At 37.3% G+C, this 21,402-nt stretch overlaps 1 pseudogene; it reads left to right on the top strand.

The window, feature by feature from the left end:
- The window catches only part of LOC113201524 (antigen WC1.1-like), a 212,533-nt pseudogene that overhangs the window by 181,002 nt on the left and 10,129 nt on the right, over positions 1 to 21,402 (top strand).

Genomic DNA, 21,402 nt, shown 5'->3' with positions numbered 1-21,402 from the left:
GAATCCCTTTCTCTCGCCAAGCACAAAAGTTAACTCAAAATGGATCAAGGAGCTTGATATCAAATCAGAGACACGGCATCTGATAGAAGAAAAAGTTGGTTATGATCTACATGCTGTGGGGTTGGGCTCCAAATTCCTCAATAGGACACCCATAGCACAAGAGTTAACATTTAAAATCAACAAATGGGACTTACTTAAACTAAAAAGTTTTTTCTCAGCAAAAGAAACAATAAGAGAGGTAAATAGGGAGCCTACATCATGGGAACAAATCTTTTCTCCTCACACTTCAGATAGAGCCCTAATATCCAGAATATACAAAGAACTCAGAAAATTAGACAATAAGATAACAAATAACCCAATCAACAAATGGGCCAAGGACTTGAATAGACACTTCTCAGAGGAGGACATACAATCAATTAATAAGTACATGAAAAAATGCTCACCATCTCTAGCAGTCAGAGAAATGCAAATCAAAACCACCCTAAGATACCATCTCACTCCAGTAAGATTGGCAGCCATTATGAAGTCGAACAACAATAAGTGCTGGCGGGGTTGTGGGGAAAAGGGTACACTTGTACATTGTTGGTGGGACTGCAAATTGGTGCAGCCAATTTGGAAAGCGGTATGGAGATTTCTTGGAAAGCTGGGAATGGAACCACCATTTGACCCAGCCATTCCCCTTCTCGGTCTATTCCCCAAAGACCTAAAAAGAGCATGCTACAGGGACACTGCTACATCGATGTGCATAGCAGCACAATTCACAATAGCAAGACTGTGGAATCAACCTAGATGCCCTTCAATAGACGAATGGATAAAAAAAATGTGGCATTTATACACAATGGAGTATTACTCTGCATTAAAAAATGACAAAATCATAGAATTTGGTGGGAAATGGATGGCATTAGAGCAGATTATGCTAAGCGAAGCTAGCCAAGCCCTAAAAAACAAATGCCAAATGTCTCCTTTGATATAAGGAGAGTAACTAAGAACAGACTAGGGAAGAAGAGCATGAGAAGAAGACCAACATTAAACAAGGATGAGAGGTGGGAGGGAAAGGGAGAGAGAAGGGAAATTGCATGGAAATGGAAGGAGACCCTCAAGGTTATACAAAATTACATACAAGAGGAAGTGAGGGGAAAGGGAAAAACAGTACAAGGGGGAGGAATGAATTACAGTAGTGGGGGTAGAGAGCGAAGAGGGGAGGGGAGGGGAGGGGAGGGGGGATAGTAGAGGATAGGAAAGGCAGCAGAATACAACAGACATGAGTTTATTAATATGTAAAGCAATGAAGTGTAACTGATGTGATTCTGCAAGCTGTATACGGGGTAAAATGGGAGTTCATAACCCGCTTGAATCAAAATGTGAAATATGATATATCAAGAACTATGTAATGTTTTGAACAACCAACATTAAAAAAAAAAGACAGCTCTTGGTTATATCACTCTGAGAACTTGCTAAGCAATGTGATGGATTTTTTTTCTAAAGCTTGCTTGCTGTACAAGAGTATTCCCTCTCAGAACAACGCCCCAAATTTGATCTAAATCTTGTAAGAACCATGTGTTTCTCCCACAGCTAAGACTGCTGCTCTGCTGACACCATCTGGGTTGTCTGCACTGTCCAGCTTACCTTATGCTTACAGGTTGCCTCCCTCACCAGGCAGCTGGAGATGAAGTTGTAAATTACTTTGTACATTTCTCTGGGCTGCCTTTCTGCTTCTCCCTGTTGTTTATCAAACTGAGTTTGATAAATAGTTCTTTATAGTTCCTCTATTTCTCTTCTCAAAGAACAATTATACATTTGGTCCTTAATGTTTTTAACTCACAGTCACAACAAAGTTACCTATTTTCTGCTATTTACCTCCTATTTTTGAATACTAACAACTCATGAAAGAAGAATTTGGAAAAAGAGTAACATTCTATGATACCTAGTGAAGTTGAGCAATGTTGATATCTGAAATTCTCTTTTTGAGGAACTTGCTCAGTCTACCTAAAGTGAGTCAAATTTTGATATTACATATCTAATCTGAACTCTGAAGCCTAGAATCATTATTGAAATATTTTTAGGTAAACCATGGTCCATTCATTTTCCAGTCTTAATGACCATATGATTATGATTTCTCCTGGATTCATGGCTGTCACCTGAGGTTTCTGATGATCTCATCCCAGTTCCATACTCTATCCCCTGTGCTCTGGTGCTCCCACATCTCAGGCCATTGGCACTCAAGTGTGTGTGTGTGCTCTATAAGAACCAATCATATGCTGGCCTATTGACTTTTAGAATTCATTTAGAAAAAGACGCTTTTAACTACTCAAGGTAGGAAACCTGACATTTCTAGAATTGTGTTACCAGATCCCGTGAAAATCTCTGCAAATAGTAAGTTTATCTCAGATAGCAACTACCTCACAACGTCTACTGAGACATCTAACTAGATTGTGTTGTGTTTAATCTCATTTTTTTGTTTTTTACACAATTAATTCTCCTACTTATTTGGTAGGAATTGAAACTTAGCTGGTGCCCTGCTATAAATAATTCCATATCTTACACAGCAAGCTCTGCAATCTGAAAGTGAATTCTGCCAACTGATTGGTTGGGGGAGGGAGTATGAGAGGACAAGAATACCCTTCTCCTTTTCTTTGTAAATACAACCATTGACATGATTCTTTCTCCTCAGAGACTCCACAGGTCCGCCTGGTAAATGGTGGCAGTCGCTGTGCAGGCAGAGTGGAGATCCTTCATCAGCATTCCTGGGGCACTGTCTGTGACTACCGCTGGGACCTGAATGATGCCCACGTGGTGTGTGCAGACAAATGGGCTGTGGAGTGGCCCTCGATGCCATGTACTATGCACAATTTGGGGAGGGATCGGGGCCCATCTGGCTGGACGAACTGAAGTGCACAGGAGAGGAGGACCAAGTGTGGGAGTGTCCTTCTCTAGGCTGGGGACATCACTACTGCACACACAAGTGGGATGCAGGTGTCATCTGCTCAGGTATGGTCTGCACATTCTCCACTGTCTAAGGGAATGAAAAGGACAAACAGTGTGTATTTGAGTCTAGGGAAATAAGAGACAGATGAGCCACAGAGGACTAAGAGTTCCCCTTGGACCCTGAGTGTTCAAAATAGCAGTGGGTAATGGGATTTAATTATTTCTTTTGAATCTCAAATATCGTTCTTTCCCTTCTCTGCAGTCATACTTGAAAAAATAGGTTTATGGTTTTGTAGAATTATTTTAATTAAAATCATCTTCATAATCTGTTTCTATAATTTACTATTTATAGATTTACCTGTAAATTAACACACATAACTACTTTTCAAAAGACAGACAAGAATGGGGCTTGCTTTTTTCAATTAAATTGAGTGTTCATGTATGTATAGCCAGAGTTAATTTTTCATTGGGTTAGTAGGTGTCTGGGCCCAGGGATGGGACTAAACACATCGAAGGGTAATTTAAGAATTACCACCAAATTGCAATTCTCTTTTGCATATTCAGACATCATAATTATCAACTCATTGGCAGGCAGGGCCAGAGAACTTTGAGTTAAATGCTCTGAGTCACGGGTTTTCCTTCCATCATTACTACATAGATTGTCTCTACATTTCTTTCTTAAAGCAACATCTGTATAAACTCATATGTGGGAGCTGAATTTAGCCTTGTGCTGGCAGATTAGTGTTGGATGAAACAAAATATTAATGCATATTTATTGTATAAGATGTTATATAATTTAGGACTCAGATCAGGATGATTGTTCAGTGATCTCCCACAAAAACACCACATTAACTGTAATTCACACACAAAACTGACACACAAAACACCACATAAACTGTAATTCACACACAAAAGAGACAACAAAGCAGGTGGGTGCATGCTTTCACATAGATTTAAAAAAAGGCACATTGAAAGAGGAAGGAAGATAATACTTACCCTTTCTCCAACCTCAGGGAGCCCAATATGAAGAGAAATGCATACTTTTTGGAGAATGGAAAGGGAATTAATCCCAAATATTAGACTTGAATCCCAGGAATAGGCCTGCCACAGTGAAACCTGGGTACCAACAGAGCCCAACAACCCTGTCCCCATGCCAGTAACCTCACACTGAGACTCTGGAACTCTGTTGTGTTGGGCAGCAAAACTGTCTCCACCACCACTTCTCCAACCTCTAGTAGAAGAGGGGAAAGCAAGAATCAGATAACAGTGCTGGCACAGGACTTTGTCTTAGAGTTCAGTGCCAGACCAACTATGATCATATTCAGTAGGAATTAGAGGCCTCAAATGTAGAACAAAGGTAACTGAGCAAGACCTGTGTGCTGGTGGAACAAACTCAAGAAGAGCCTGAAGCACCTGTGGCTGGCTGCAGGAGTCTAGAGCCTTGAGTCCACCTCAGCAATAGGCAGCTCATAGCACTGAGTGCCTCGGTCCCTCCCCACTTCTGTGTTGCTTTGGCAAGCTGTGGCCTCAGTGTGTGATATAACACTGTAGGGTTGGTGGCCACAGGACTTCCCACCTCATTCTTCCTCAACCCCTGGCAGCACAACATGGAGAGAGTTAAGTCTCTTTGTGAAGGTGAAACATTATTTGGGCGATTGTGACTGGAAGCCTGGGGTTCTTATCTCTATATCTTAGGGTACAGATCTCAAAGATGAAAGATAAAGACTCTCAGGCATCAAGAGAAAAAACTATGAAATCACATGTCCCAATTCACCTGATGGCAGTGTTCTTAACAGTAAACATATAGGTCAGAAGTGAGTGCCATGAGATTTTCATAGAAATTAAGAAAAACCTGCCAATCAAGAATACTGAATCCATCAAATATATCCTTTAGACATGAAGGAGGTACAAAGACATTATCAGACATCCTTCTGCCCTAAATTACCGTATGATACAGCAATTCCAATGCTGAGCGTATGTCCAAAGAAGTGAAATCTGTATGTTAAAGAGACATCTGTACTCTCATGTTTATGGCAGCACTATATATTGTAGCTAACAAATGGAAATAATGCCCGTCAGCTGATCAATGGATAAAGAAATGAAATACAATGGAATACTATTTAGCCATAAAATAAATTAAACATTTTCATTTGACATAATACGCATGGGTCAGGAGATAATTAGGTTAAGTAAAATAAGTCAGGCAAAGAAAGACAAGTATATTATAATCTCACTGTATGTCAAATATAAAAGAGTTGACCTCATAGAGGTTGAGAGTAGACATGTGGTTACCATAGACTAGAGAGTGTAGGGAATGGGAATGAAAAGCAACAGACTGATTGATGACTAATGGGTTTTTCTTAAATAGGAGCAAAAAGTTCTGGTGCACTGTGGCACAGGAGGGTGGCTACAAAAAACAATAAGGAACTACATTTCACAGAGCTAAAAGAAAGTGTTTTGGAAGCTTTCAAAAAAAGAAATGAAAAGATTTGAAGAGACAAAGAAATGCATATATACATACATCAGCACATGAATTAATGAAATTTATATGTACATTATGTCAGTAGATACCAGTTAGTTTAAATTTACTTAGATAAAAGTGAAGGAAAATATAAATATGATTAGATATAGGGAAAATATATTGTTTATATCTAATGGAAATAATGATACAAGAAGAGTATATTATCAAATAAATTTTATAAAAATGAGACAGGAAGACAAATAGAATTTTCCAAAGAAGACAGAGGAAGCTTACAGTATGTGGGGGATTACCTTCAAAGGTTGATAAAGAGCACGTAAGGATTATTTCAGCAGCATTTAAGACCCTGGTGTTGAAAGGGCAATCTGTGTACATTGTGTGAATTCAGTATACCCCTCCTGTACAAAAGGAGAAAAATGATTTTCAAGAGTGACTCAAGGTTGAGGTATTAGACAAAGTCAGAATAGAAAACGAAAAGGTCCCTTGGATGATACTTTCATAAGAAACTTGAAACATGCCCAGGGGATCAATGTGTCTATGGAGCTAAAGATAGGACAAAGATATGTATGACTGTAATTTTTAATTTACTCCAGTGAGAAAAAATCATATGAATCAATAGATTTCTGCAGATGCAATTTTTCTTTCTTTTTTCACCCAATGGTTCACAAACTTCAAATGGCTTAAAACTGGGTTTCTCCCTACTGGATGAAAAGCTCTGCAAAGATAATGACATTATTTTCTTTAAATATATATACCCAGCACCTAAAAATACATCTGGAACATGACAGATTCTAAAAACATGCTAGTGTTGTGAATAACAAAACAGAGAAGCAGACTCTCAATATATACCTCTTTATATACCTTTATATACCTCTCTTTATATACCTCTTTTCAATATCAGGACTAGGGAGAAAGTTCAGATTGTGTCTCCTTTGAAGACCTCTCTGCTGCATTTTTATCCTTTCCCGATCAGAGGCATTTTTTATCCATACTCAGTAAATTCCATTTTAATGACTTACTTTGAATAGAAAAATTACTGAACATGTTATTTTCCAGAGAAAGGATTTCCTTCTTCAGGATACCAACCTACTATTACATTACAATTGCAAATCTGTAGTTAGATGCCACCCCAAAGATCTGAACCGATACTCAAAATCACTTCCTGATAAACTTCAATAGATGTCTAATGGCTTCTTCCAACTCTACATATTAGTAACAGAATGATCTCTTGAAACAAAACAAAAAGGCAAATATGCATGCTCAAATCTCTTCACAACTTCTGGTCCTACTTCTTTTTGGGGTGGGTACTAGGGATTGAACTCAAGGGCCCTCAATAACTGAGCAACATCCCCAACATGTTTTTTGTTTTTTATTTAGAAGGTAGCAGACTGATCAATGAGTTATTTAGCACCTTGCCATTGCTATGGCTGCTTTGAACTCAAGATCCTCTGGCCTTAGTTTCCCTACCTACTGGGATTATAGGCCTATGCCACCTCACCCAGATGATCCTACTTCTAAATTCTCTTTCTGTCTTCTTTAATGGGAAGAATGGTGTAAAGAACCCAGATTATCTTAGTCATCATATACTTTTCATCTCTGTATCACACTATTTTGTTGGCTCTTTTCTCATATCTAAATGAGAAATTAATGTAAATTGTCATTTTTGGTTACATTTCGAATTTTTTCATTCTTTAACAAGTTTTAACTTAGTTGGAATTACTACCTGTGAACTGGAAATTTCTGAGGCTAAAATAGTAAAAAATTAATTCTAGTCTTTTTGTACACTGAGTTCAAATTCAGGGAATAGATATAGGGCTTATTAAAAAGGAGGTAGACTGACACAGACACATAGTTAAATATATTGTAATACATAGAATAATATGTCCATATTATATACACAATATATATAAATACACAATATGTATATTGTGTATATAACTTCTGGAGTCAGCCATTTAGAACTGACCTTACAAATTCCTCCTCCTAAAGTTGTCTTCAGACACTTGCTCATGCAATCTCCATTCTGACACCATTGAATTCATTCCTGGGAAAAGAAAAGATTTTACAGCTTTCCTGAGACATATATCTCCCAATTCCAACCCTAGATACTAATTGTACTGGTTATGTTCTTCCACAGGATTTGTGCGGTTGGATAGAGGAGGTGCACCTTGCTCTGGATGAGTGGAAGTGAATTCTGGAGGAGGATGGACTCCAGTACCTTATGGGAATTTCACACTACCCACTGCCCAGGTCATCTGTGCAGAGCTGGGGTGTGGCAAGGCAGCATCTTTTCTCTTGGACCTGCCCCTCAGAGAGGCCAGTGAACAGGTCTGGGATGAAGAGTTCCAGTGTAAGGGATGGGAGTCTGAGCTCTGGTTCTGCCCCAGAGTGCCCTGTCCTGCAGGCAGCTGCCCCCACGGAGGGGCTGTGCAAGTTGTCTGCTCAGGTGAGACTCACAGCAGAACTTTAACCTTTCTGCACACTCTGATGTGGTAACAAATGTGAGATGTTACTAAAATCCTGTCTTCTCCTGCCAGAGTACACAGAAGTCAGGCTCATGAAAAATGGCAGCTCTCAGTGTGAGGGTCAAGTGGAAATGAAGACCTCTGGAGGCTGGAGAACACTCTGTGCCTCCCACTGGAATATGGCCAATGCCAATGTTGTTTGCCGTCAGCTGGGCTGTGGAGTCGCCATCTCCACCCCAAAGGGAGCATACTTTATGGAAGGAGAAGATGAGACCTGGAGAGACAGATTTCACTGCTCAGGGTCTGAGTCCTTCCTGTGGAATTGCCCTGTGACTGCGCTGGGTGTTCCTGCCTGTGCCCATGGAAACACAGCCTCTGTGGTCTGCTCAGGTAAGAGAGGTCAGCGCTGATTGGTACTCAGTTTTCTCATTGAGTGACATGTCTCTAAGAGCAGACAGCATGGAGAGCAGAATAGAAATATGAGACATGCCTTGGTGAAATATGATTCTTCTCAATGATCATTTATCTTTCAGACCCTGTCATGGGTTATTCAGAGGATTTTTTTTTTTGATTGATAAAGTCTACAGGTTTATTATTCCCTATATAGCTGAGCAGACAGATAAACAGAATAAGATAAAGAACACACAAATACCATCTGCAACATTTTCTCAAGTCTTAAACTTTTGCTACCACATTTGCTTCAAACATTTATCATTATTATTTTTATATGTTCTTACTAGCTATACGTGATAGTAGAATGTATTTTGATATATTATACATATCTGGAATATAAATTCTCATTCCTCAGGTTATACATGATGTAGAGTTCCAACAATCATATATTCATAATTGCACATATGGTGATAATGTCTGATTCACTCTACTATCCTTCCTACTCTTATACAACTTCCCTTCTCTTCACTTCCCTCTGTATAATCCCAAGTAACTCTATTCTTTCCTAGCACCCACATACCTTATTGTGAATTAGTATCTGCATATCAGAGAAAATATTTGTCCTTTGGTTTTGTGAGATTGGCGTGTTTCACTTGGCACAATAGTCACCAGTTCTATCGTTTACTGGCAGATGCCATAATTTTATTCTTCTTTATGGCTGAGTAATATTCCAATGTGTACATATGCCATAATTTTTAGCCATTTATCTGCTGAAGGACATCTAGGTTGCTTCCATAGCTTAGCTATTGTGAATTGAGCTGCTATAAACTGTGTAGCTGTAGCATACTGATTTTTAGTCCTTCAGGTGTATGGTGAGTAATGGGATAACTAAGTTAAATGGTCGTTCCATTACAAGTTTCCTGATGAATCTCTATACCACTTTGCATAATGGTTGCACCAATTTGCAGTCCCACTCATATGTTGTGATTGTACCTTTCCCTCCCATATCCTTGCCAATATTTATAGTTACTTGTATTCTTGATAATTGCCATTCCAACTGAAGAAACGAGATCTCCGTGCAGTTTTAATTTGCCTGACTCTAACTACTAGAAATGTTGATAATTTTCTTGTGTACTGAACAATTGTATTTATTCTTCTGTGAAGTGTCTGTTCAGTACCTTAGCCCACTTATCTATTGGGTTATTTGGGGTGGTGTTAAATTTCTGAGATGTTTATATACTCTGGAGATTAATGCAGGTGACATTGATTTTCTACTAATCTGTCGGCTCTCTCTGCATATTCTTGATTGTTTCCTTTGCTGTAAAGAAGCTTTTAAGTTTGAATCCATCCTATTTGTGATTTCTTGATTTTACTTCTTGCATTTAGGAGTCTTGTTAAAGGAAGTCAGTTTAGAAACTGACGTGGTGGAGATTTGGAACTACATTTACTTCTGTTAGGCACAGAGTCTCTGTTCTCAAGCCTAAATCCTTCATCCACTTTGAGTTGAGTTTTGTGCAGGGTGAGAGATTTGGGCACAACTATATTTTGCTGCATATGAATTTCCAGTTTTCCCAGCACCATTTTTTAAGAGGCTATCTTTTCTCCAATGTGTATTTTTGGCACCTTTGTCTAGTATGAGATAACAGTATTTATGTGGGTTTATCTCTGTGTCTTCAATCTGTTCCATTGGTCTACCTGTCTTTTTGGTGCCAACACCATGCTGCTCTATAAGGTCTGGTATTTTGATGGCTTCAGCTTTATTTTTATTGCTAAGGATTGCTTTGGCTATTCTGGGTCTCTTATTTTTCCAAATGAATTTCATGACAGGTTTTTATATTTAAATGAAGAATGTCATTGGAATTTTAATGGTAATTGCATTAAGTCTGTATAGAGCAATTGAGAGTATGGCCATTTTGTTCAATGTTAATTCTGCTCCCCATGAACATGGGAGATCTTTACATCTTCTAAGGTTTTCTTCATTTTTTTTCTTTAATGTTCTGTAGTTTTCATTGTAGAGGTATTTCATCTGTATTTGTTAGATTGATTCCCAAATATTTTAATTTTTTAGGCCATTTGAATGGGGTATTTTTTCTAATTTCTTTCAGTGGATTCACCACTGATGTATAGGAAAGCAATTGATCTGCGTGTGTTAATTTTATTTTCAGCTTAATTTGCTTAATTCATTTATTAGTTCTAAAAGTTTTCTGGTGGGATTTTTTGGGGTTTTCTAAATATGGGTCATGTCTTCAGCAAATAGGGATTGTTTGAGTTCTTCCTTTCCTATTTGTATCCATTTAATTTCTTTATTTTGTCTTATTGCCCTGGCTAGAATTTTAAGGACAATGTTGAAGATCAGTGGTGAAAGAGTGCATTCTTGTCTTGTTCCAGTTCTTTGAGGGAATGCTTTCTGTTTTTCCCCATTTAGAATAATGTTGGTTTTGGATTTAACACATATAACTTTTACAATGTTGGGGTATGTTCCTACTATCCCTAATTTGTCTAGTGTTTTGAACATGAAACCATGCTGTATTTTGTTAAGTGATTTTTCTGCATTTGTTGAGATGATCATATAATTTTTGTCTTTAAGTCTATCAATGTGTTGAATTATGTTTTTTAATTTCTGTATGTTGAATGAAACTTGCATCCCTGGGATGAACCCCGTTTGATCATGGTGCACTATTTTTAATATTTTTGTATGAGATTTCTCAGAATTTTAATGAGAATTTTTGTATCTAGGTTTATCAGAGGTATTGGTCTGAAGTTTTCTTTCCTTGATGTGTCTTTGTCTTGTTTTGGTATCAGGGTAATATTAGCTTCATAGAATGAGTTTGGAAGGGTTTCTTTTTCCATTTCATTGAAAAGGTCTATTGGTATGGATTGTATTTGATCATAATTTGAGGTCTATTGGTATGGATTGTATTCTTGACTGATATACATTTTCTTTCAAGGTCTTGTAGAATTTGGCTGAGAATCGATCTGATCCTGAGCTTTTCTTGGTTGGTAGGCTTTTCATGGTGACTTCTATTTCAGTGCTTGAAATTGATCTGTTCATGTCCTCCTGATTCAGTTTGGTTAGGTTCATATGTCTCTAGAAATTTGTCAATGTCTTCAAGACTCTATTTAAAAAAAATTAAGTATAAAATTTCAAATAGTTTCTGATTATCATCTGTATTTCAGAGATATTTCATTTTACATCACAAACTTTTAGTAATTTCTGCTTTCTCTCTCTTTGCCTTAGTGGCTAAGGATTTATCAATTTTATTGATTTTTTTAAAGAACCAAATTTTTTTGTCAACTTTTTGAATTATTTATTTTGTTTCCATTTTATTGATTTCAGCTCTAATTTTAATTTTTTCCTGTCTTCTATTGTATTTGGTGTTGATTTGCTCTTCTTTTGCTAGGGCTTTGAGATGTAATGTTAGATTATTTATTTGTTGACTTTGTATTCTTTTATTGAATGAGCTCAATGCAATGAACTTTCCTCTTAACACTGCCTTTATAGTGTCCCAGAGATTTTGATATGTTGTGACACTATTTTAATTTCCCCTATGTATTTTTTTTGTTTCATCCCTGATTTCTTCTGCTATCAATTGGTCATTCAGTAGTGTATTATTTAATCTCCTGGTGTTAGAGTAGCTTCTATTTTTTATTTTATCATTGATTTCTAATTTTATTTTATTATGATTTAATAGAATGCAAGGCATTATCTCTATTTTTTTGTATTTTCTAAGAGTTTTTTTGTGGCATTAGAAATGGTCTATTTTAGAGAAAGATTCATGTGCTGCTGAGAAGAAAGTGTCTTTGAACATTGAGGTGTGAAATACTCTATATATGTATTTAAAGTCTAAATTTTTGATTGTAATATTTAGTTCTATAGTTTCTTTAGTTTTTTGTTTGGAGGATTTATCCAGTATTGACAGAGATATGTTATACTCACCTAGTATTATTGTATTGTGATCAATTTCTTTCTTGAAATTGAGAAGAATTTGTTTCATGTACATAGATGCTCCATTGTTTGGGGCATAAATATTTACAATTGCTATGTCTTGCATATGTATCATTCCCTTAAGCAGTATGAAATGTCCTTCTTTGTGTCTTCAAGCTTTTGCTTGAAGTTCACTTTATTTTATATGAGAACAGAAATCCCTGCTAGTTTACAAGATCGATGTGAGTGATATAGTTTTTCCTGTCTTTTCTCTTTTAATCTGAAAATATCTTTGCCTATGAGGTGAGCCTCTTGGAGAGGTTATATTGTTGGGTTGTGTTATTTTAATCTGACATGCCAGTCTATGTCTTTTGATTGATGAGTTCTGGCTATTTATGTTCAAAGATATTATTGAGATATGATTTGTATTCCCAATCATTTTGTTTTATTTCTGGTTTTTAATTTAATTTAGTTTATCCTTTGACTGACTATTCCTTTAGTGTGGTTTCACCCTTTGCTGGTTTTCACTTATATTTTTTATTTCTTCTTCCTGGAATATTTTGCTTAATGTGTTCTGAGTGCAGGCTTTCTACTTGTAAATTATTTTATATTTTGTTTATCATAGAATGTTTTGATTTTATTTTCAAATATGAAGATTAGTTTTGCTGAGTATTGTATTCTAGGCTGACATCCATTTTCTTTGAAGGTTTGATATATATTATTCCAAGACCTCTGAGATTTGAGTGTCTGGAGTGAGAAATTAGATGAGATTCAAATTGGTTTTCCTGTAAATGTAAACTGACATTTATTTCTAGAAGCCTTAAAAATTCTATCCTTATTCTGTATGTTAGGCATTTGAAAGAATGAAAGCAAGCAAGAAAGAGAAATAATGAGAAACAGAAATGAAAAATACATTTCATTTTTCTCATCATTCCCTGACTCATAAATTTGGGAAGGGCTCTTGGCAGTTTCCTCTTGGGATCTGTCATAAGGTTACACTTGAATGCCATGTGGAACTGAGATCATTTGAATGCTTGACCCATTTGGAAATCCAGGATAGTTCATTCACATGGCTGGTAGCTTGAAGTTCAATTGGGGCTGTTGACAGAACCACCTGCAAATGTTCTCTCCCACATGATAATCTCTATACAGTGGATATGCCATAAATCAAAAATCCTAAAGAAAAGGAGGCATGACTTTCTAAGCTAGGTTCCTAAGTTAAGCTATGTTGGCTTCACCACATTCTATTGCAACATTCTATTCACCACAACCCACCATGGTCAGGCCAGATTAAAGGTAAGGAGGAATGGATTCCACAAGTCAATAAATAGAGCATCACAGATTTTGTGGATATTTTTTAAAGCTATATGTGTATTGAATATCTGACTTTGTGTATTTTCTAAGTTATATTTTTAACACTATCATAGTGGCCTTAATTACCTAAGACTTATAGATTACATAGGAATGTTAGGTTCTCTCACCATGTCTCTCAAATCCCTGTTTATAGTTTCTATCCTTATCTTTCTTTGCTTTATTCTATATTTTTTCTATGGTTTTGAACTTTGCAATTTCTATTCTGTGATAATCTAATGTTGTTGACTCATCTTTGGGTTCTTATTTTTAGCTCTTTACTTTTTAACTCTCAATTTTTTATTAGATTTTTGTGATCATTTCTCTGCCAAGATGCACATCATGCCATTTAATAGAGTATTTAATCATGATTATATAAATTTTCTATAAGGAAACACCAATACTAATATATGAAAATCTTTCCCATTTTTTTCTTATTTTTCCTCTTTGTTCTCTATTAAATTCTATTTCTTGTGGTATTTTGGATCAACATTGTTTTGAGAAACTATACAGAACCTTCAGAGAGGATTTTATTTTGCCTCTTCTGGGTACTTTATTTAAGGTAGATCACGTTACACAAAAACAATTGAAGTTTTAAGAAACTCGGCACCATCCCTGTGACAAAAATTCTTTCAGTTGACAAAATATGATACAAGTTTCCTGATTGTTTAACATGATTCCTCCTTTTTGGTCCAACCTAAATTATATTTGTGTATGACCAAATCAGTCTGTCAAACATGCTTAGATTTTCAGTCTCAGCTTCTAACTTTAAATGAGCAAATGCCCACAGGAAAAAATAGATGATCCCAATTTTTACTATTCTCTTTACTGGACTCCTAAAGGCTAGCTGTCCCTGGAGCTCTGCACTGCTCTCAAGAGGAACTAACATATTCCACTTTTCTAAAGTCACTCTGAGTGCTTGACATAAAGCACAAAAGTGTCATAGTCAGAAACAGAAATCTCCATTAGGAGAACAGTTCTTTTTTTTTTACATCCATTTTTTTTATTGATTGTTCAAAACATAGGAGAACAGTTCTGAAGATGAAATTACTGATTTTGTCCTATAGCTGTCAGATGCCATCACTAGATTATTATGTACCTTAATTCAGTTTCATCCTCTCTACTCCCAGGTGTAGGTAGCCAGATCCAGCTGCTGCCCCAGTGCAATAACTCCTGGTCTGACCCAGCAGGCTCTGTAGACACAAAAGGGCACACTCTCAACTGCTCAGGTGAGCAATGCCGTCAGCACCTGAGCCTTTCCATTCCCTGTGTAAATGCCCACTGACATGATCCTGTCTCTCCACAGAAAGAAGGCAGCTCCGCCTGGTGGACGGGGGCAGTCACTGTGCAGGGAGAGTGGAGATCCTGCAGCAGGGCTCCTGGGGCTCCATCTGTGATGACAGCTGGGACCTGAGTGATGCCCATGTGGTGTGCAGACAGCTGGGCTGTGGAGTGGCCCTGGAGGCCACCATCTCTGCTCACTTTGGAGAGGGACCAGGGCCCATCTGGCTGGATGAGCTGAATTGTACAGGAGAGGAGACTCATGTGTGGCAGTGCCCTTCCCAGGGCTGGGGGCAGCACAACTGCAGGCATAAGGAAGACGCTGGGGTCATCTGCTCAGGTCTGTGGTTCACACTGGGTATAGGTGGGAGAAAGTGAGGAGGTTGTGCAGGATGGTATCTGAGCTTTAGGGCAGAGGAGGGGAAATTGGTCTCAGTGTGGATGGGGAGGATGCTTACCCCACAGTGCCTGTCCCTCTAGCAGAAAAGATAAGGTGCTTTCATTTTCTGCTGCAGCAGCTGAGCTTCTGCTCCTTCATTCTCATCCATGCCTCCTGACATTCATTCTCTTCAGTGTCCATTTGACTGTAGACCTCATGCTTCAGTTACTGTGTGTGCAACATCCTGAGACCCACTGTATTAGTTTCCTATTGCTGTTATAATAAATTGCCAGAGTTAATGGCTTAAGACAACATGAGTTTAAGTCTGACCCCAGTTCACCTGAGATATAAACAAGGTGTCAGTGAGCTACATTCAGCTGAGGCTCTGGGAAGACTCATTTCCTTACCTTTTCCAGCACCTAAAAGTTACCTGTATTTCCCCTTCTTATTCAAGTCAACCACCTTTTATACTTCTGACTATTTTTCATCTTTACATCTCTTTTTGACCAGGGTCAGAAACCATTATCTGCTTGTAAGAATACAGATCTAAGTATGTGGTTAGATTGAGCTCATATGGTTAATCCAGGATAATATAAAATAATTTCATCATTAAAAAATCCTCATATTGATCTTGTTTGCAGGCACTCTTTACCTCACAAGATAATCTATTCACAAGCTCCAGGATCAGGAACTGACATATCTGGGACTTCACTATTCTGCCACCTCACTGTCCATACCCCCTTTCCCAAGGTCTGTCATATTTAGTCAAGTAGCTTTTCCTCCCTCCCTTCAAGAGCCCCACTTCAGTTTTCCTGACCATTTTCCACTACACCACTGTCATAGAAATAAAAAGAGACATACAAGTTATCAAAACAGGTAAAAGGATAAAAGTTTCATCTTTCCACGTGGTGGGCATTTCATCAGAAAAGTTAGCAATGAGCACTCAATAACTAGGGATAGCACTAAGTGTTAAATACTCACTGTGTCCTATTTTCCTCCTCTTGGTTTCAGAGTTCCTGGCCCTCAGGTTGGTGAGCGAGGACCAGGAGTGTGCTGGGTGGCTGGAGGTTTTCTACAACAACACCTGGGGCAGTGTCTGCCACAGCCCCATGGAAGCTGTGACCTTGTCTGTGATCTGCAGACAGCTTGGCTGTGGGGACACTGGGAGTCTCAACTCTTCTCTTGCTCTCAGAGAAGGTTCCAGACCTCGTTGGGTGGATGGAATCCAGTGTAGGAAAATGGACACCTCTCTCTGGCAGTGTCCTTCTGACCCCTGGAAACAGAGATCTTGCTCTGCAAAGGAGGAAGCGTATATCACATGTTCAGGTGATTTATTCCCTATTCCTGTGTCCTCACTCTGTAAGTTGCTAGAGAAATTTCATACTTTCAAACCAGAAGAATGAGTTCAAATAAGTCTATGAGGCACAAATTTGAATAGAGAATTTTAGCCTCAATTTACAATCTTGTTTCGATGACAGAATTAAGTAAACCTGTTATTACATTTATGTGAAAAATGCCATGGATATTAAATTGAGCATGTAGAAGCATGAACTTACCCTCTAAAAAATGTCTAAGTAGATGGCTAGTGCAGTCTTAGGCTATGATAATTACTCTGCATTTCCATAATAGAGTGAGAAATTTGACCTCACTTATATAAATCACTTGCTATGTCCTGTCATAGTTTTAGGTTTTTGTTTTTTTTTTTTTCACATGTAATGCAAGTTAAACCACTCAGCAATCTGTTCATAGGTATTATGGTGATCATTTAATCCAGATGTGGAAATTAACATTAGGAGTAAGCACTTCATTCACCCCATACACTCAAGAGAGTGAGGGACAACTTGGGGGTAATCAGTACTAGTGGGTTATCTTTGAGATCATGGTCTTTTACTCTGAAATCTATCAACATCAGTCAGACAAACAATAAGCTCAGATTGTTGAATTACCTCCAGAAACTTAATATGAGGCATGAGGAGGAAAGACAAGAATAAGATACTCTCTGTGTCCTCATGAAGTTTACCCTCTAGCATGACGATACACACCAGCCATAAATGTGTGTCATGAAGAAGTGGAAGGTGCTATGGAAATGCGTAATTTGAGGAAAAGAGAAATCATATTTAGGTTGAGACCAATGAAGGAAGTAGATGTCAAATGAAGAAAGTAAGAGCTTTTGTTCAGTGTAAATGCTGAAGTATGAAAAGTCTGGTGACCTTGAGGGACTGATAAAATCCCATCATGAGCAGAGTAGGAAGAAGCTGGGGAGAGTGATGCCTGATTAACTGGATGGATAAGAAGAGTTCAGATCCTTTCCAAGGCATGGTCCTCATACCAATTTTGCTGAAAAGCTATTTGTTAATCTTTTCCTCTGCCACATTATGGGGAATTACTGTGAGGTGAGGGTCCTAGTCACCCCTTATTTTCTTCTTGAATTCATCTCCTCACAGTCTTGTGGTCTTGTTTGATATTACCTCCTCTGAGTCTTTATCCATATGCTATTGCAAATGAACCACTTCGTCTGCCTCCCAAAAAACATTCTATGGGGTTTGTTGGAAATTGGAGGCTATTGTCTTCCAATTTCATAAGACCTATAATTTGTGCTTCAGTTTTATATTTTTATAAAAACCTGGCTGTCCTCTGAAAATAATGATATCATTTGAGGGTCTGCTCTTCTCTTTCAAAAGGGTATTTCTGGGCCAAATCTTAGAATAAAAATATTCCTGTTTTCCTTTGTCATTTTCCACAATTTCTTTTCTTTTCTCTCCATGTCCATCTACTTGAAATTTGCCCATCAGATGGCACCAGCTACCACTTCAATTGGTGTCACTCTCCAACCTGGTCACACCCTCTCATCCAGGAAAGCTGCAGTACCAGGCTCACCAGGCTCCTCTGTCTTCTGTTCCTGGTGCTGCCAGAATCCTTGAATACAACTGAGATAACACCCTGGCCTCTTTATTTCTGACGTTCTCCCTTAAAAGCTCCACTTACATCCCATCTCCCTGTATGGCCACACTATTGTCCATCACTAACTGTCCAGCTTGAGATCTTTTTTGTATTGTTCCTTCTCTGACTGTTGCTTCTTCTGCTTATGGGACTATCATGATGCTCCTTTTCCAGATATTTCATCCTCATGCAGATTCCAAGTGTTTTCCCTTATCAGGTTTTCATTTTTCCACTCTCCTCATGATTGCAGATGTTCTTCTTACCCTGATTAGACAACATGATGCTGCAATATAATGCTCCCCCTTCAAGTACACTCAATTCCCTGCTCTCTTCTTTATCTGTCAATGAGAAGAATGGTTGAGACAACTACCTAACTGTCCACTGCCTGCACTGGACTAGGCAAGGACTGCTGAATCATGGACAAGTACTGTATCTTGTTAAAATGTGAAATTACCCTGCTAGTCTCTTTGAATTTGTGACCCAATCTCTGATGGATCATCCACACTGGCCCCATATTGTACTGTGCTTCTCTCTCATGTGCTCTTGCCCACTCTCTAACATGACATTTTACAAATTTCCTGATCTCTCCCTCATTTCTATTTAAACTGCATCATACACATAAATGATGATCTTCCCTCAAACTTCACTGGAAATTGGAACTCTCAGCTGTCTATCTTATTTTTTTTATTTTCTAATTTATTGATTATTATTCTGCTTTAGAGTCTTGCAACTTTTTTCTTCAATATCTAAATTTTAGACTCTGTATTCTTCCTTAGCTCTTTCCCATCCCTTTTCTCATTGGGGTCCATGGCCCTAGATGATATTATTCCACCCACAGCTCCCAATATGAACCTCCATTCCTGATCTCTGCCCTTAAATTCATTTCATTGCTAATGGATACTCTCGCTTGCAAATATAATGGGCAGCTCAAATTTAGTTTTCAAAATAGAGTGTTTTATTCCACCCCTTTAAGCCCTGCCTCTAACTTTTTCTCCGTTTTATTCCCTTCCCAGTTAATGCCAATGTTATTACCCAGTTACTTATTCTCAGTCTACATTCATGTCTTAATGTCTTTATTTTACTCTCTCTCCAATTCCAATGTAATAGCAAGTTCTATGCCTCTACCAGCAAATACGTCTTAAATCTTTCTTCTCCAACTTTCCCACTCTCTTCTTAGTTCAGGAAAGATCATTTGCAGCTTGGACTCTTCCAACAGTCTTCAGTGGTCTTTGACTTGTATAACATATTGTCTATTTAATGCCAGGAATATACTCATTTGATTACCAACTTGATTAATGTGTGCTGTGTCACAGGTGAGCTGCCTTTAGAAGTGACACTGGCACATTTCTTTGTGGCTCCCAAATGCAGAAACAACTGGGAACCATGTCTCAGGAGTCTGTAATTAGTCTAATTATCAGAAATGCCAAGGAAGATGTAGTCAGCTTATTGTTCTTGGACTTTGAAGGACTTTCCATGGAAGAGGGAGGAGAGTGTGAGCCACTCCAGAGGTCAGGGCTGTGACTCTCAGGTACAGATTTCTACTTGTTGGGTTTGGGTTCACTCTAAGTTTAAGTAACACTAATGAACCTCTATATTTGAGGACCCCCAGGGAATGAGTAATGCTGTCTGTCTGGGCAAAGAGCACTGGAGGTATGAAGACATGGCCATCTCACCTCCTCTTAAGCTGTCCCATCTTTTTTTTTCTTTTTCCACAGAATCAGCCACATGCTTAACACTAGGAGATTTATGTTCTTCTCTCTAGTTTGTTTTTGCTATAGAGTTAAACAATATCTTTTTTATTATACTGAATTACTGAAACCTTAATTACTCATTTAAATCAACAAAGACATATAAAAAGATAAAAGGTACATTAGTGACATTGCATAACCCTTGTCTATTCATAATCCCCTGATGTGAATAGGATTAATGGACTTGTAATTACTATTTTTCTAAATCCTCCATTTTCATGGAATCTTATCCAAACTTATATAGTGATAAAAGCATTTATCTTATGATATCTTTTTATTTGGTTTTACAATATTGGGATTATATCATACTTACTATTGTTACATCAGCTTTCCTTAAGAATTATTATGCATATTCCTCCAGTAGAACTCACACTTTTGTTAAATAACTCCATAATGTTTCATTCTTAAGTGACTAGTATTCCAGTATGCATAAAATTTTGCTATTAATTTATAATTCTTTTATATTTTTCCCTTCTACAAACAATATTGTAATATATATCCTTACACATGTAACACTGCATATTAGTAGGTTTGTTACTATAAGGTGACTGCCAATGGTAGTAAGATCACATGACATCTATTTAAAAAATATTTTCATACTTTGTAGGAGCAATTGTTTTTAATTGGCATTTCATATCTTGATAGAAAACACCAGCATTTTTTTTATAACTTGACCGTTCAACTAAATTAAAAAAAACATACAGAACTTCAAAAATCAAAAAAGGAACAAAGCCCACAAACCTCTGCTAGGAACTGCCTGAAATCCAGGGAGAATGCAATGATAAATAATGGTAAATGTTTCAAAAGCAATTGCTTACTCTTTTCCCTTTCCTACTTTTCCACACCTTATTTTTTCTTTTCCTTGTAGAGGCTGAGGGATAATAAATTATAAGAATATGTATTTATAATGTTTTTCCCTACAATAGACTCTGTATATTGAAATAGTGAGACATCCAATCCTGAAATCGAGCATTCACCAAAGAGAGGTCCTGTAATCGTTTCTAGAGATGTTCTCTGCATAGGGTAGGAGATTGACAGAATAATGGGGATAATGCATACCCATGAAGGTGTTAGGACAAGTGCCATGTATGTTTTCTCTGTATTGTTTTTTTCATCTTCATGTACTATTTGTTTTGCTTTACTTGGCTCTATGACACATCTATGTCCTTTAATTGTATTAATTATCTTTAGTGTATTATATTTTTATGCAAATGTTTCTATCTTACCAGCTAACTCTTGTGTACTTATTAATTTTATTCTAAATTCTACTTGTTTTATTTATGTAAAATACATTTAATTTATTTAAAAGAATACTTTCAATTAAGTTGAATGAATACTTTCAATATGTTTATAAATTTTCATTAACAATATGAGGGATATTGAGTACAAATCACTTTTTGGATTATGTAGTATTTATGTTTTAAATGTCTATTATTTATTACCACAAAATATCAATATTAACTTACATTTAATTTATTACCTTTTTGATTAGCAAAAATTAAAAAAAATATTTTCCA

The sequence above is a fragment of the Urocitellus parryii genome, chromosome 5, assembly GCF_045843805.1.
Source record: "Urocitellus parryii isolate mUroPar1 chromosome 5, mUroPar1.hap1, whole genome shotgun sequence".
In the NCBI taxonomy this organism is placed as follows: Eukaryota; Metazoa; Chordata; class Mammalia; order Rodentia; family Sciuridae; genus Urocitellus; species Urocitellus parryii.
Note: the sequence above shows the minus strand (reverse complement) of the source record. Positions and strands in the feature narration are given on the sequence as shown.